Source organism: Mustela putorius, unplaced genomic scaffold (genome assembly GCF_011764305.1).
Source record: "Mustela putorius furo isolate JIRA1106 unplaced genomic scaffold, ASM1176430v1.1 tig00003896_pilon_pilon_pilon, whole genome shotgun sequence".
NCBI classification, from domain to species: Eukaryota; Metazoa; Chordata; class Mammalia; order Carnivora; family Mustelidae; genus Mustela; species Mustela putorius.
This window is the reverse complement of record NW_025422045.1, coordinates 899,450-913,942: the sequence shown is the minus strand read 5'-3', so window position 1 is coordinate 913,942 and position 14,493 is coordinate 899,450. Positions and strand designations below refer to the sequence as shown.

General features: G+C 34.7%; 1 protein-coding gene across 11 annotated transcripts in view; it reads left to right on the top strand.

Annotated features, from left to right (window-relative positions):
• ZNF280D (zinc finger protein 280D) overlaps positions 1-14,493 on the top strand; it is a 136,855-nt gene that overhangs the window by 110,019 nt on the left and 12,343 nt on the right. The gene's annotated exons all lie outside the window — the stretch shown is intronic.

The following is a 14,493-nucleotide window of genomic DNA, read 5'->3' as shown; positions in this document are numbered from 1 at the left end:
AAAGCTTGAATATGTGAAAATACTACTGGTTTAACTTTTAAAACATTTCAGTTCATTGTGCATAATAACAATTATTGGCATGTTATCAGGAAAAAATAAGATTTGTTTTTTTGTTGTCATTAGATAAAAAAATATCTAACCTTAAGCAAAATTCTAAACTGTTTCTGTTTTTATAAAAGCATCATATATTTCACTTGTCTGTTTTTTAGTTCAACTAGTGAGTTAATGGAGATAAGTTTATTATTTAAAAATCCTGAAATCAATAAAATGTCAAACAGTTTACACACTAGAAAATTAATCTTTCCAGATGATTTTATTTTCTGGGCTGCCAGGAAAATTTAAAACTTAAAATAGAAATATTTCAAGGGTACCACGTGGCTGTCGGTTAAGCATCTGACTCTTGGTTTCTGCTCAAGTCACAATCTCATCAGTCATGAAATTGAGCCCCTTGTAGAGGTCCTTGCTCAGCAGGGAGTCTACTTGAGATTCTCTCTGTCTGCCCCTCCCCCCACTGCACTCTTTCTCTCTTTAAAATAAATAAATCTTGTTTAAAAAATATTTTGACTATATATTAAATGTGTTTTTACTGTCTTAAACAGGCACTCTGAATAAAATACTTGGGGTTATCCTATAAATGTTAGTTACTGAGCAATCTAATGGTGTATGTAGAAATAGCTTTTTGTTTGTTTGATTTTTAGGTTTTTTTTTTTTTTATGTAGAAGTAGTTTTGTTCAAGTACATGGTTTCTCGATGTCAGTTTTTTAATTCTACAAAATATTCCATATCTCTGAGTATGCTCAGAGATGCATGAGGCAGGTTCAGGATTTATCTTTTGAACAGCATTTCCATACCAAACAGTGAATAAGTGAAACTAGCAGAACTTAGCCACTTTCTTCCAAGCAGCTTTCTTCTGTACCATAGAAAGTTTTCTTTTGTTTGAAAGGTTTCTAACTACAAATAAGTTTAATGGATACGGGATTTTTTGGTTATATGATAATTCTTTTTTTTTTAAAGGTATTATTTATTTATTTGAGAGAGAATAAGAGCATGAGCAGGGGGAGGGTGAGGGTAAAGGCCTAGGGAACCAGATTCCTTCCTGAGCAGAGAGCCCCACCAAGGACTTGATGCATGCCTCATCCCAGGACCCTGGGATCATGACCTCTGCCAAAGGCAGACACTTAACTGACTGACTCACCCAGGCGCCCTAGTTATGTGATTATTTTTTAATGGATTTTGGTAGTTTGTGGTTTTTAATACTGAATTTATCTATATAAACTTGTTTGTACTATTCCATTAATCTTTTAATGTCTTAAGGTCTGCAGTGATAATTCTCTCATTCATTCCTGATGTTAATAGTTTGTGGGTTCTTTTTGTGGTTGTCATATGTTTTACTTTTACATAGGTTATAAAGACAGAATACAGTGTTACTGTTTTTGCTTTAGATAGTTATTTTTTAGAGCAGTTAAAAACTTGAAAAAATAATTTTATATTTAACTTTTCTTTTTACCATGTCCAGTGCTCTTTATTTCCTTGTTAGCTCTCCATTTCTAATACCACATTCCTTTTGCCTTAACAACTTCCTTTGATATATCTTATGTTGCAGATCTACTCATAATTAATTCTTCTATGCCTTTTTCATTTAAAAATATATTTTTCATTTTTGAAAGATATTTTTTGGTGAATATGGACTTTTGGGTTGACAAGTTTTATTTTTCTTCAGCGGTTTAAAGAAGTCATTTTGTTTTCTCTTGCTTTGCGTATTTTCTGACAAAATGTCTTACTGTAATTTTGATCTTTGTTTCTTATACGTATATAATGTGTTGAATTTTTTCGTTCCCCTCAAGATTTTATCTATAGTTCTCATCAGTGTGAGCAAGATGTGTCTAAGTCTGGTTTGTTCATATGATTACCTATATGTTTATCTTTTTATTTATTTGGGGTGTTTATCCTGATTGGTGTTCTTCGAGCTGTTTCATATCTTCTACTTCTGGGATTCCAATTTCCTAAATACTATACCATTTGATGTTAACACCTATTCTTAGATGCCTTGTTTTAGTATCCACCATATCCCCCATGTACTTTTTTTGTGTTTTATGTTGGGTGATTTCTGTCTGTTGACCTATCTTCAGTTTCACTGATTCATTTTTTCATTTGTGTCAGATCTGCTGATGAACCCATCAAAGACATTTTTTCATCCCTGTCATTGGGGTTGTTTGTTTTTTTCCCCTAGCATTTCCATTGATTCTTACAGTTTCTGGCCCTCTGCTAAAATTACCATTCTGGTCATGCATGTTGTCCTCCTTTTTTCACCAAAACATTTAACATATTAATAATAGTAATTTAAAATTTTCTGTCTGATACTTCCAGTAGTGGAGTCATATCTGAGTCTGATTCTGCTGATTGCTTTGTCTCCTGACAGTTCATTTTCCCCCTTGCATTTTTGTGTTACACAATGTTTGGCTGAAAGCAAGAAATTATATGGAAGACTGAGATAAATAGTATTTGTATCTGAAAAGTGGGCATACCGTTTCTTATGTTAGGTCATTACTGTGAGATTTGATTTCACCTAGTGAGTTGATCTGAGTTTTGGCTTTCTTGTTGCTATAGTTACCCTTGGTGTACTACCAGGTTCCATACCTATAATATTTCTTTGTGCTGAGGGTGGGAGTTATGTTACTGGAGGATTTTTCCCTCAGGATTCTTGTTTCATACTCAGCTTTAGCTCCTCCTGTGAGACTGAGGCTTAAAGGGTGTGTCTTTCTCTATAAATCTACCCTTGCCTTTCCTCCATCCGTACTGTTGTTCCTTGTTATTTGGTGTTTGTTAGCCTGGAGGTGGGTGGTAGGGAGTAGGTGGTGGGAAGTGAGTGGGAACCAGTGTAGCCTCACTCTTTTTTTTTTTTTTTAAAGATTTTATTTATTTATTTGACAGAGAGAGATCACAAGTAGGCATAGAGGCAGGCAGAGAGAGAGAGAGAGAGGAGGAAGCAGGCTCCCCGCTGAGCAGAGAGCCTAATGCGGGACTCGATCCCAGGACCCTGAGATCACGACCTGAGCCGAAGGCAGCGGCTTAACCCACTGAGCCACCCAGGCGCCCTGTAGCCTCACCTCTTAAGCTGGTTCCCTGTTTTGGGTCTTGAGAGTAGGATTTTTTCCTTCCCTCCCCTAGTCAGTCAGTTCCTGTGCCCTAGGGGCAATAGGGTTTGCCTCTCTTCTTTCCAAATATGTAAAGGCATAGACATTAAGAAATTCTGTGAATCCATAATTACATCATATCATCTATTAATTCTTTCCTGATATATTCATATTTGATTAAAATAAATCATCATACTCTTATTTTCCTTTGATTGTCCTGTTTTATCTGTGTCAAATGAAGCCACCTTTATACAAAAACCAAATTTCTTAAGCTTATTTTTTGTTAAAAGAAAAAAAACTTTACACTAAAAATTTAGCAAGCCATAAGTAATTAAAGGAATGCCTTATTGAATGGAAGGCCACATAGACCAATTTTGGTCCAGATGTTTATTTCAAGAATATATGTGATGTGGATAGTTCTTTGAATAGATGTAGGTACTTATTTTAGGTACACCTCTGATAGGATGAATAGCTTGAGTTAGTCTTCAAGATTTTGATCAGATGCAGTGTACTGGAATTGTTAGCATGCCCAGGTAGGATTTTCCTGGTATCACTTTTTTTCATTTCTATAGTTTTACATTTTCTCTTAAAATTAATGGGGCACCTGGGTGGCTCAGTGGGTTAAAGCCTCTACCTTCGGCTCAGGTCATGATCCCAGGGTCCTGGGATCGAGCCCCACATCGGGCTCTCTGCTCAGCAGGGAGCCTGCTTCTCTTCCTCTCTCTCTGCCTGCCTCTCTGCCTACTTGTGATCTTTGTCAAATAAATAAATAAAATCTTTAAAAAAAATTAATTCCTTTCATGTACTATATTATAGTTGGAATCCATATGATTTAGTGGCTTCTAACATAGCTTCTGTTCTGCTGCTGAGTGTATTCTATATCCTGCAACAATCTGTTGCTGTTGTTCCCTAACTAAATATATGCCATGGATCTTCCCCTCCAATTTCAGTTTTAGTGAAATTTCATTATAACACAGATATGGATAACAGAGAGGAGTCAGGTACAGATGCTTTTCTTTCTTTCTTTTTTTCTTTTTAACTTTTAATTTAAATTCCAGTTAGTTAACATACAGTTAGTGCATTATTAGTTTCAGGTGTATAAGATAGTGATTCAAGATGTCCATATAACATCCAGGGCTCATCACAGCAAGTACACTCCCTAATCCCCATCACCTAATTTTTCATCCCTCCACCCACTTCCACTCTGATAACCATCACTTTGTTCTTTCTCATTAAGCTTAGCATAATACTTTCTAGCTCCAACCATATATTGTTGTAAATGGCAAGATTTCATTATTTTTCATGGCTGAGTAATATTTTATATATATATTTTATATAATATATAACAATATATAAATATATAATATATTACAGCAAATTATAATATTATAAGTATATAAATGCCATATATATATATATATATATATCTCACATCTTCTTTATCCATTCATCAATGACACTTGGGCTGTTTGCATTATTTGGCTACTATGGATTATGCTGTTATAAACATCAGGGTGCACATATCCCTTTGAATTTGAACTAGTATTTTGTATTCTTTGGGAGATAACTGGTAGTGCAGTTGCAGGATCAGAGGGTAGTTCTATTTTTAAGTTTTTGAGGAACTTCCATACTGTTCTCCACAGGGGCTGCACCAGTTTGCATTCCCACCAGCAGTGCAAGAGGATTCCCCTTTCTCCATATAGCTGTTGTTTTCTTGTGTTGTTGATTTTAGCCATTCTGATAGGCCTATGTGATACCTCATTGTAGTTTTGACTTGTATTTTCCTGATGATGAGTGATTTTGAGTATCTTCTCATGTGTCTGCTGGCCGTCTGTATGTCTTCTCTGGAAAAGTATCTGTTCGTGTCTTCTGCCCCTTTCTGAATTGGATTATTCATTTTTGAGTGTTGAGTTTTAAAAGTTCTTTAAATATTTTGGATACTAACCCTTTATCAGATATGTCATTTGCAGATATCTTCTTCCATTCCACAGGTTGCCTTTAAGTTCTGTTGATTATTTCCTTTGCTGTGCAGAAGATTTTATTTTGATGAAGTCCCAATAGTTTATTTTTGCTTTTGTTTCCCTTGCCTCAGGAGACATCTCTAGAAAGAAGTTGCTATGGCCAGTGTCAGGGGGCTGCTTCCTATGCTCTCCTCTAGAATTTTTATGGTTTCCTATCTCACATTTAGGTCTTTCATCCATTTTGAATTTATTCTTATGTATAATTTAAGATAGTCCAGTTTCATTCTTCTACTTCTTGCTGTCCAGCTTTCCTAACACCATTTGTTGAAGAGACTATCTCTTTTATAGTGGCTATTTTTTTTTAAAGATTTTATTTATTTATTTGACAGACAGAGATCACAAGTAGGCAGAGACACAGGCAGAGAGGAGGAAGCAGGCCCCCTGCTAAGGAGAGAGCCTGATGCGGGGCTTGATCCCAGGACCCTGAGATCATGACCCAAGCTGAAGGCAGAGGATTAACCCACTGAGCCACCCAGGCGCCCCTATAGTGGCTATTCTTTTCTGCTTTGTTGAGGATTAATAGACCAAATAGTTGTGGGTTCATTTCTTGGTTTTCTCTTCTCTTCCATTGATCTTTATGTCTGTTTTTGTACCAGTACTATACTGTTTTGATAACTACAGCTTGTAATATAACTTGAAGTCCAGAATTGTGATGCCTCCAGCTTTGCTTCTTTTTTAAAAGATAGCTATGGCTGTTCGGGGTCTTTCATGGTTCCATACAAATTTTAGGATTGTTTGTTCTAGCTCTCTAAAAAATGCTCTCAGTATTTTGGTAGGGATTGCATTAATGTGTAGATTGCTCTGGGTAGTATAGACATTTTAAAAACATTTGTTCTAATCCATAGTGGCATGTCTTTCCATTTCTTTGTGTCATCTTCAGTTTTTTTCATTGGTGTTTTATAGTTTTCAGAGTACAGATGTTTTACCTCTTTGGCTAGGTTTATCCCTAGATATGTTACTATATTTGGTGCAGTTTAAGTGGGATTCATTACTTGTTTTGTCCTTATTTCTGGAGATTTTCTCTGATCATTTTTTGCCTTTGTCATTTTTGGTCTTTCCTTTCCACTGAAAGAGTCACCATTAGTATGTCTTCTGGGGCTAGATTAGTGGTCACAATCTCCTGTAGTTTTTGTTTGTCTTAGACTCTCTTTATTTCTGTTTCTATTTTGAATGCTAGCCTTGCTGGATAGAGTATTCTTAGCTGCAGATTTTTTGTATTCAGCACTTTGAGTGTATCATGTCACTTCCTTCTGTCTTTCCAAGTTTCTGTTGAGAAATCTTCAGCTAGCTGGGTCTTCCTTTTGTAAGTTAAGGACTTTTGTCTTGCTGCTTTTAAGATTTATTTTTCTTTATCACCATATTTGCAGATTTGATTACAGTATGTCTTGGTGTTGGCCTGCTTTTCTTTATTTTGATGGGAATTCTCTGTGCTTCCTGGATGTGGATGTGTTTACTTTTCCAAATTTGGGAAGTTTTCAGCTAATATTTCCTCAAATAAATTTGAGGAAATTTTCTCTCTCTCTTCCTGTAATACTAATATTATTATGTTTGATGGAGTCGTTGAGTTCCCTGAGTCTATGCTCATGTCCCATAATTCTTCTTTCTATTTTTTGTTTATCTTCATCATTTTCCATTATTTTGTCTTCTTTGTCACTAATTCATTCCACTGCTTCTCCTAACCTGCTGTTCCTTGTATCAGCCCTGTTTCCAGTCTCATTTATTATATTCTCCATCTCTGATTGATTCTTTTTTAACTCTTATCGGTGTGGTTAGGGTCACCCTGATGTCTTCTATTCTTTTCTCAAGCCCAGTGAATATCCTAATGATTGTTGCTTTAAATTCTCCATCAAGCATGTTACTTATATTGTTTCGCTTAAATCTTTGGCCGTGACCTTATCTTGTTCTTTGACTTGGGATAAATTCCTCTGTCTTAACATTTATCTAATTCTCCTGTTATATAATTTTCTGTTGTTTGTAATGTTTGATGTTTTATATTTTTTATACAAATGTTAATATGTACATCTATTTGATTGTTAAATGTTTATTATGTCTAACTGTGTGTATTAATTAAAAATATACTGAAAATGTATATCAAAAAATTTTTTTAAAGTACGGCATCTGCAAAGTCAAGTGATGTATCATTCAGAAGATGAAAAACACATGCAAAAAATTTATCAGAGTTATAGGGCACTGTAACAAGTTAGGTTGGAAAAACACAATTTTCCAGATACTGAAAGTTTCGAAGTCTTTAACATTGACACTCTTAGAATTACTGTGAAATTCAAAATTAAAAACTTCTCTCTGAATTATGAGGAAAAGATAAAATGATAAAATTTTTCTCCCAAAAAATAATTATGCCATATTTGAACCTTGCTCAACTCATAATCATAATTTAATATCAAAAAATGCCTCATCTGTCAATTCTAATATGATTATCTTTTTTACTATTTTAGAAAATATATGTATTTTGGAAGTGGGGTAATTCAACAAGCAGATGGAATATTCTTTTCTATTCCAAAAACAAATGGAAATCACATACAGATATAGGCATTAAGATCAAATGCACTTGAGACACTTTGCATCCAAACTAAAATGTTTATTAAATATGAAAATATTTAATATCAAATGTCAAAATTATGTTGAACTCAAAAGCATCTTCATACAAATATATTAAATTTTTCCACAAATTACCTGTATAGAATGATATTTTGAACAAAGTAGCAAAAGTTAATAAAACTCTACAATCAGAAAAATGACCATAAATAAAGCTGTATGCTTAATAAAAGTCCTGTCCCTTTGCTTTTAACAAATAAAAGAAAGTAATTTTAAAAATGTGGTCAGTGAATATAAAACTTGAGCAAGAGATGTAAATATTCACATGAATTTTTTAATTAGACAAAATAAATTAGAAATGCATGAATCAGTGAATGAGAATATTGATAATTATAGGAAGAGTGCTTATTAAATCCACATTAAGATTGTAAATGGGCTAACTTCATATTTGAAATATATATGTGAAAAATTAAATGAAGTGTCTGCAGATTTTGAATTTTTAAGCCAAAAAAAAGCTATTTTCTATAAATGATATTGATTTACAAAAAGCAGCCACTGACTCTGCCCTTAGAGTTAAGAACAAGTTAAGTTCTATAGAAATTTCATGTAGAATAGGTTATCACAGCATCAACAAATTGTAATATTAAGAAGTGTATTTTGGTCCTCTAAAACAGATGAGCAAAGTGTTAATCAAAATATTAAAATAATAGCAGCCACAGTAGCATCCTGTAAAAGATATTTCAGTAAGCTGAAGTTAGTTTTAAATTATTTAAAATCATCACTTGGTCAAGAGAAATTGATAAACATGACAATTTGCTTATTTGAAAACAAGATGGGAAAAGAACTAGGTTTGAAGATATTGATATGCTTGCTTCCTGTAAAGCCAGTAAAATGAAACAATAAATTCTGGTTTTCGTAGAAATGTTTAAACTTAAATTACTTTTGTGAGTTCAGTACACCTACTTTTTACTTTTTCAACTGTTGCTTTGAGGAGAAAAAGCATTCTGGGATTCTGGGAAAATGACAGAGTAGAAAGCACCAGGAATCTATCTTCCCACGGAGGCAACAGCTGTACTGGCAGAATCTGTCTGATGTAACTACAGGCATACATCACAGGTATCACAGCTCTGGCTCCAGACTACAGTAACAAAGAAAATATTGCAATAAAGCAAGTCAAATGAATTTTTTATTTCCCAGTGCATATAAAAGTTATGTTTATGCTGTACTATAGTCTATAAGTATGTAATAACATTGCATCTAAAACAACAATGTATGTTACCTTTATTAAAATTACTCTGTTGCCCAAAAATGCTAACCATCATCAGAACTTTTATCAAGTAATAATATTTTTGCTGGTAAAGGGTCTTGCCTCCATGTTGATGGCTACTGGCTGATCAATAGAACGTTTTTCAAAATTGGAGTCCATCCTATTAAACTCTGCCACTTTATCAATGAAGTTGATGTAATATTCTGAATCTTTTGTTGTCATTTCAACAGTCTTTATAGCATCTTCACCAGGAGTAGAGTAGATTTCGTCTAAAGAAATCACTTTTTTTTTATCCGTAAGAAGCAACTCCTCAGCCATTAGTTTTGTCATGAGATAGCAGCAGTTCAGTCACATCATCAGGCTCTACTTCAAATTCTAGTTCTCTTGCTATTTCCACCACACCTGCAGTTATTCTTCCATTAAAGTCTTCAACCCCTCAGTCATTCATAGGGGTTGGAATCAACTTCTTCCAAACTCCCATTCATGTTGATATTTTGAACTCTTCCCATGAATCATGGATGTTCTTAATGGCATCTAGGATGGTGAATCCTTTCCAGAAGGTTTTCAGTTGACTTTGCACAGATCCATCAGAAGAGCAGCCATAATCTTATGAAATGTATTTTTAAAATAATAAGACTTGAAAGTCAATATTACTCCTTGGTCCAGCGCTATACGATGGAAGCTGTGTTAACAGGCATGAAAACATCATTGATCTTACTGTACATCTCCATCAGAACTCTTGGGTTACCAGGTACATTACCAATGAGCAGAATATTTTGAAAGGAATCTTTTTTTTTTTTCCCCCCTGAGCAGTAGGTCTCAACAGTGGGCTCAAAACATTTGGTAAACTATGTAATAAACAGTTAGGCTGTCATCCAGGCTTGGATGGCACCACGGTTTCCATAAATCTTCAACTTGTAAAATAAAGTGCAATATCTGTGATGTGCTTAAGGAAAATGGAATATTCCTGTATTTTGGAAGTTTAGAGTCTGTTGAAAGCCTGCAACTTCCTGGGAAGACTTGGGCAGTATGTTGTAATTAATATCAGTCAGTGTAAGCATTCAGCACAGTAGCAGTTACCCATTCCCTACCTTCAGCTACATAGCAGGCAGCTGTGCTCATGTTCCTGGAGCAGCTTGCACACAGCTTAAGGGGCCACAGTGCCCAAAAAGGATACTGGCCTCCAAATATTGAGTATCTGTGCTATTGTCACTAATAGATGCTTCTCACCACAGCATTCCACAGAAGTGGGCACATTGAGGTTACACCTCTCCTCATTGCTGCAAGCCCCTTCCTTTATTACTGAAGTGACTTTCAGGAGATTTAAAAGATACAATGCCCTTTTATTCCACTTAATTTTGTGCTTTTCCCCTTTTAGGAGCCTTACATTAATGATAAGGACATTCAAAAATAATCACATATATAGGTTAAATTAGAAAGTGGTTGTACTTGCCCAGAGAAAAGCTCAGACTAAACATGAGAAGACCTGAGGTTTACATCTCATGTTGATCCCAGGAACAGAGATAGCCTACAACAATCAAAAGAAACAAAAACAGCAGACACTGGGAAGGGGGATAATCTGATTTCCAAAGTTACTACATTATTAGTTTCAAATGTCCAGTGTTCAACAAAATCACAGGACATACAAAGAAACAGGCAAGTGTGACCCATTCAAAGGGAAAAACTCAATAGAAACTGGTCCTGAAAAAAGACCTAATGGCAGATATACTAGACAAAAGACTTTAAAACAATATTATAAATATGCCCAATGAACAAAAGGTTATGTGAGGGAAGTAAAGAAAACAGTATGCTAACGAAATGAAAATATTAAAGGGAGAGAATACCTGAAAAGAAACAAAAAAGACATCCTGAAAAGTACATTAACTGAAATGAAAAATTCATTAGGGGAACTCAAAGGTGGATTTGAGCAGATAGAAGAAGAATCAGCAAACTTTGAAGACAGTACCATGGAAAGCATTGAGTCTGAGGAACAGAGAAGAAAAAGATTGTGGAAAAGTGAACAGAGCCTGAGGCAGCTGGAGCCTACCATTAAGCAGACCACCATACATATTAAGGGAGTTCCAGAGAATATTTGACAGAGACAGAGACATAAAGAAATAATGACTGGAAACTTACCAAATTTGATGAAACATATGAATGTAAACATCAAGAAGCACAGTGAATTGCAAGTAAGATGATCAAAGACATCCACTCAGACACATTGTAATCAAACTCTCAAAGAACAAAGAATCTTTTTTTTTTTAAAGATTTTATTTATTTATCAGAGAGAGAGAGAGGGAAGAGAGCGAGCACAGGCAGACAGAACGGCAGGCAGAGGCAGAGGGAGAAGCAGGCTCCCTGCTGAGCAAGGAGCCCTATGTGGGACTCGATCCCAGGATGCCGGGATCATGACCCGAGCCGAAGGCAGCTGCTTAACCAACTGAGCCACCCAGGCGTCCCAAGAACAAAGAATCTTAAAAGCAGCAAGAGAGAAGCAAATCATCATATTGGGGATCTTCAGTGAGATTATCAACAGATTTCTCATCAGAAACTTTGGCAATCAAAAGGCTGTTTGTGGACCAATATATTCCAAAATACTAAAAGGAAAAAAAGCTCAATAATTTTATGTGTTAAAACTATCCTTCAAGGGACGCCTGAGTGGCTCCATTGGTTAAATATCTGCCTTTGGCTGAGGTCATGATCCTGGGGTCCTGGGATCGAGTCCTGCAGTCCCACATGGGGCTCTCTGCTCAGCAGGGAGTCTGTTTCTCTCTCTGCCTGCCACTTGCCCTGCTTGTGCTTACTCTCTCTCTCTCTCTCTGACAAATAAAATCTTTCAAAAATAAAAAAACTGTCCTTCAAAAGTGAGATATTCTGACATAAAACCTAAGAGAGTTTGTGAACACTAGATCTGCCCTGCAAAAAAAGCTCAAGGGAGTTCTGTATGATGAAATGAAAGGACAGTACATGGTAACTCAAAGATACAAGGAGAAATAAATATCTCAATAAAGGTAAGTACATGGGAAATTATAAAAGCTAGTACTATCTTAACAATGCTTTTAAACTATTTTTTGTTTTCTACATGAATTAAGAGATAAATGCATAAAAAGAAAAGATATTAGTGTAAAAGCTAACATTACTATAACTTTGATTTCTAACTCCAAATCTTGTTTTCTACATAATTTAGGAAACTAATGCACTTAAAATAATTATTTGTGTAGATCTGGGTACACAGTTTATAAAGATGTAATTTTGTGAGAACAGCCAAAAGGGGTGGGGATGGAGCTGTAAAGGAGCAGAGTTTTTATATGTTACTGAATTTAAGCTGGTATAAAATCAAATTAGAGGGTGACAACCTTAGAATATTAAATGTTATTCCCATGGTAACCACACACAAAAAATAACTTTACACAATTGAAATGAAAAAAGAATTTAAACATTTCATCACAATCAACTAAACAAACAGTCAGTAGTAGAGGAAATGAGTGCCAAAAAAGTTATATAAAGCATATTAAAAATAACACAATAACAGATATATATCCCTCCTTATCAGTAGTTAATTTAAAAGTAAATGAATTAAACTCTCCAGTTATAAGACAGATGTTAGAAAAATGGATAAAAACACAGGACCCAACTGCATATAATCTATAGGTGACTCACTTGAGATAAAGACACAAGTTAGGGATTCCAGGGGAGCTCAGTTGGTTACGCTTCTACCTTCAGCTCAGGTAATGATCCCAGGGCCCTGGGATCGAGTGCTCCATTGGGCTCCTTGCTCAGCAGGGAGCCTGCTTCTCCCTCTGACTGCCGCTTGCCATACTTGTGTACATGCTCGCTCGCTCTCTCTTTCTCTGACAAATAAGTAAAAATCTTTAAAAAATAAAAAATAAAATACACAAGTTCAAGTGAAGTGATAAAAAAGATATTCCATGCAAATAATAATCCAAAGAGAACTTGAGTGTCTTTACTAATATCAGACAAAATTGACTAAATGAAAAAAGGTTACAAGGAAAAAAGGACATTATATATTAAAAGGTTCAATACAGCAAGAAGATTCAACAATTATAAATGACAAATCCCCAAAATACATGAAGTTAAAACTGACAGAATTAAAGAACTGATGTTCTACAATAACAGTTGGAGTCTTCAAAACCCCACTTAATGTATAGAACAATCAGATGTAAGTAAGGAACTAGAGAACTTAATAAGCCAGATTTAGTGGACATTTAGAGCTAGATTTAACTCTGCCCAGAAACAGCAGTTAGTCAAGAAAAAGAAAGAAAAGGCAATCAAACTGGAAAAAAGTAAAATTATCCTGTTTATGTAAAAATCCAGAAGAGTCCACCAAAAAGACCCCTGTTAGAACTAATAAATGAATTCAGTAAAGAAGTAGGATACAAAGTCAACACACAAAAATCAGTTGCATTTCTAAACACAAGGAACAGTCTCAAAAGAAGATTACAAAAATAATTCCATTCGTAGTAGCATAAAAAAAATAGGAATTGATGAAAGACTTGTAAAATAAGACTGTAAAACCTTACTGACAGAAATTAAAACATAAATGGAAACACAGCTTATATTCACAGATTAGAAGACAATATTATTAAAATGTCCATATCACCAAAAGTAATCTACAGATTTATTGCTATCTGTACAAAAATCCCAAAGGCATTTTTAAAAATTTTCATAGAGATAGAAAATTGCATCCTAAAATTTATATAAAATCTCAAAGATCCTCAAAGAGCTAAAAAAAAAAAAAAAGTTTTGAAAAGAGCAAAACTGGAAGACACACTGATTTCAGAACTTACTGCAAAGCTACAGAAATCAAAACAGTGTGATATTTGCATAAAGACAGACACTTAGACCAGTGGGATAGAATAAAGAGCCTGGAAATAAGGCCACAGATATAGGCTGAAATTATTTTTGAAAAGGAGGCTAAGACCAGTAGAGAAAGGACAGTCTTTTCAATAAACAGTGCTGGGAAAACTGGATATCCACATGCAAAAGAATGAAGTTGGAACCTTACTAACACTATATGCAAACATTAACTCAAACTGGATCAATAACCTTAATAGAAGACTGAAAACAGTAACATTCTTAGGAGAAAACAGAAGTTTCATGACATTGGATTTGTCGATGATTTCTTGGTTACCACACCAAAGGCACAAGTAAGGAAATAGAAGACTAATTAGATTCATGAAAATTTTTAAATTTTGTACATCAGACACACCATCCACAAAATAAAAAGGTAACCCACAAAAGGAAGAAAATATTTGTTAATCATATGTCTGATAAGGAGTTAATATCCAGAATATTTAGAGAACTCCTAAAATTCAAGTGACAAAAAACAATCCAATTAATAAGGTGGGTTAAGGACTAGAACAGACTCTTCTCCCTAGAAGATATATAAATAGCCACTAAAATGAAAAGATATGCAATAGGACTACTTATTAGAGAAACGCAAATAAAAACTACTATAAAATACCACCTCACTGTGAAGTGTGTAAACCTCGTTATT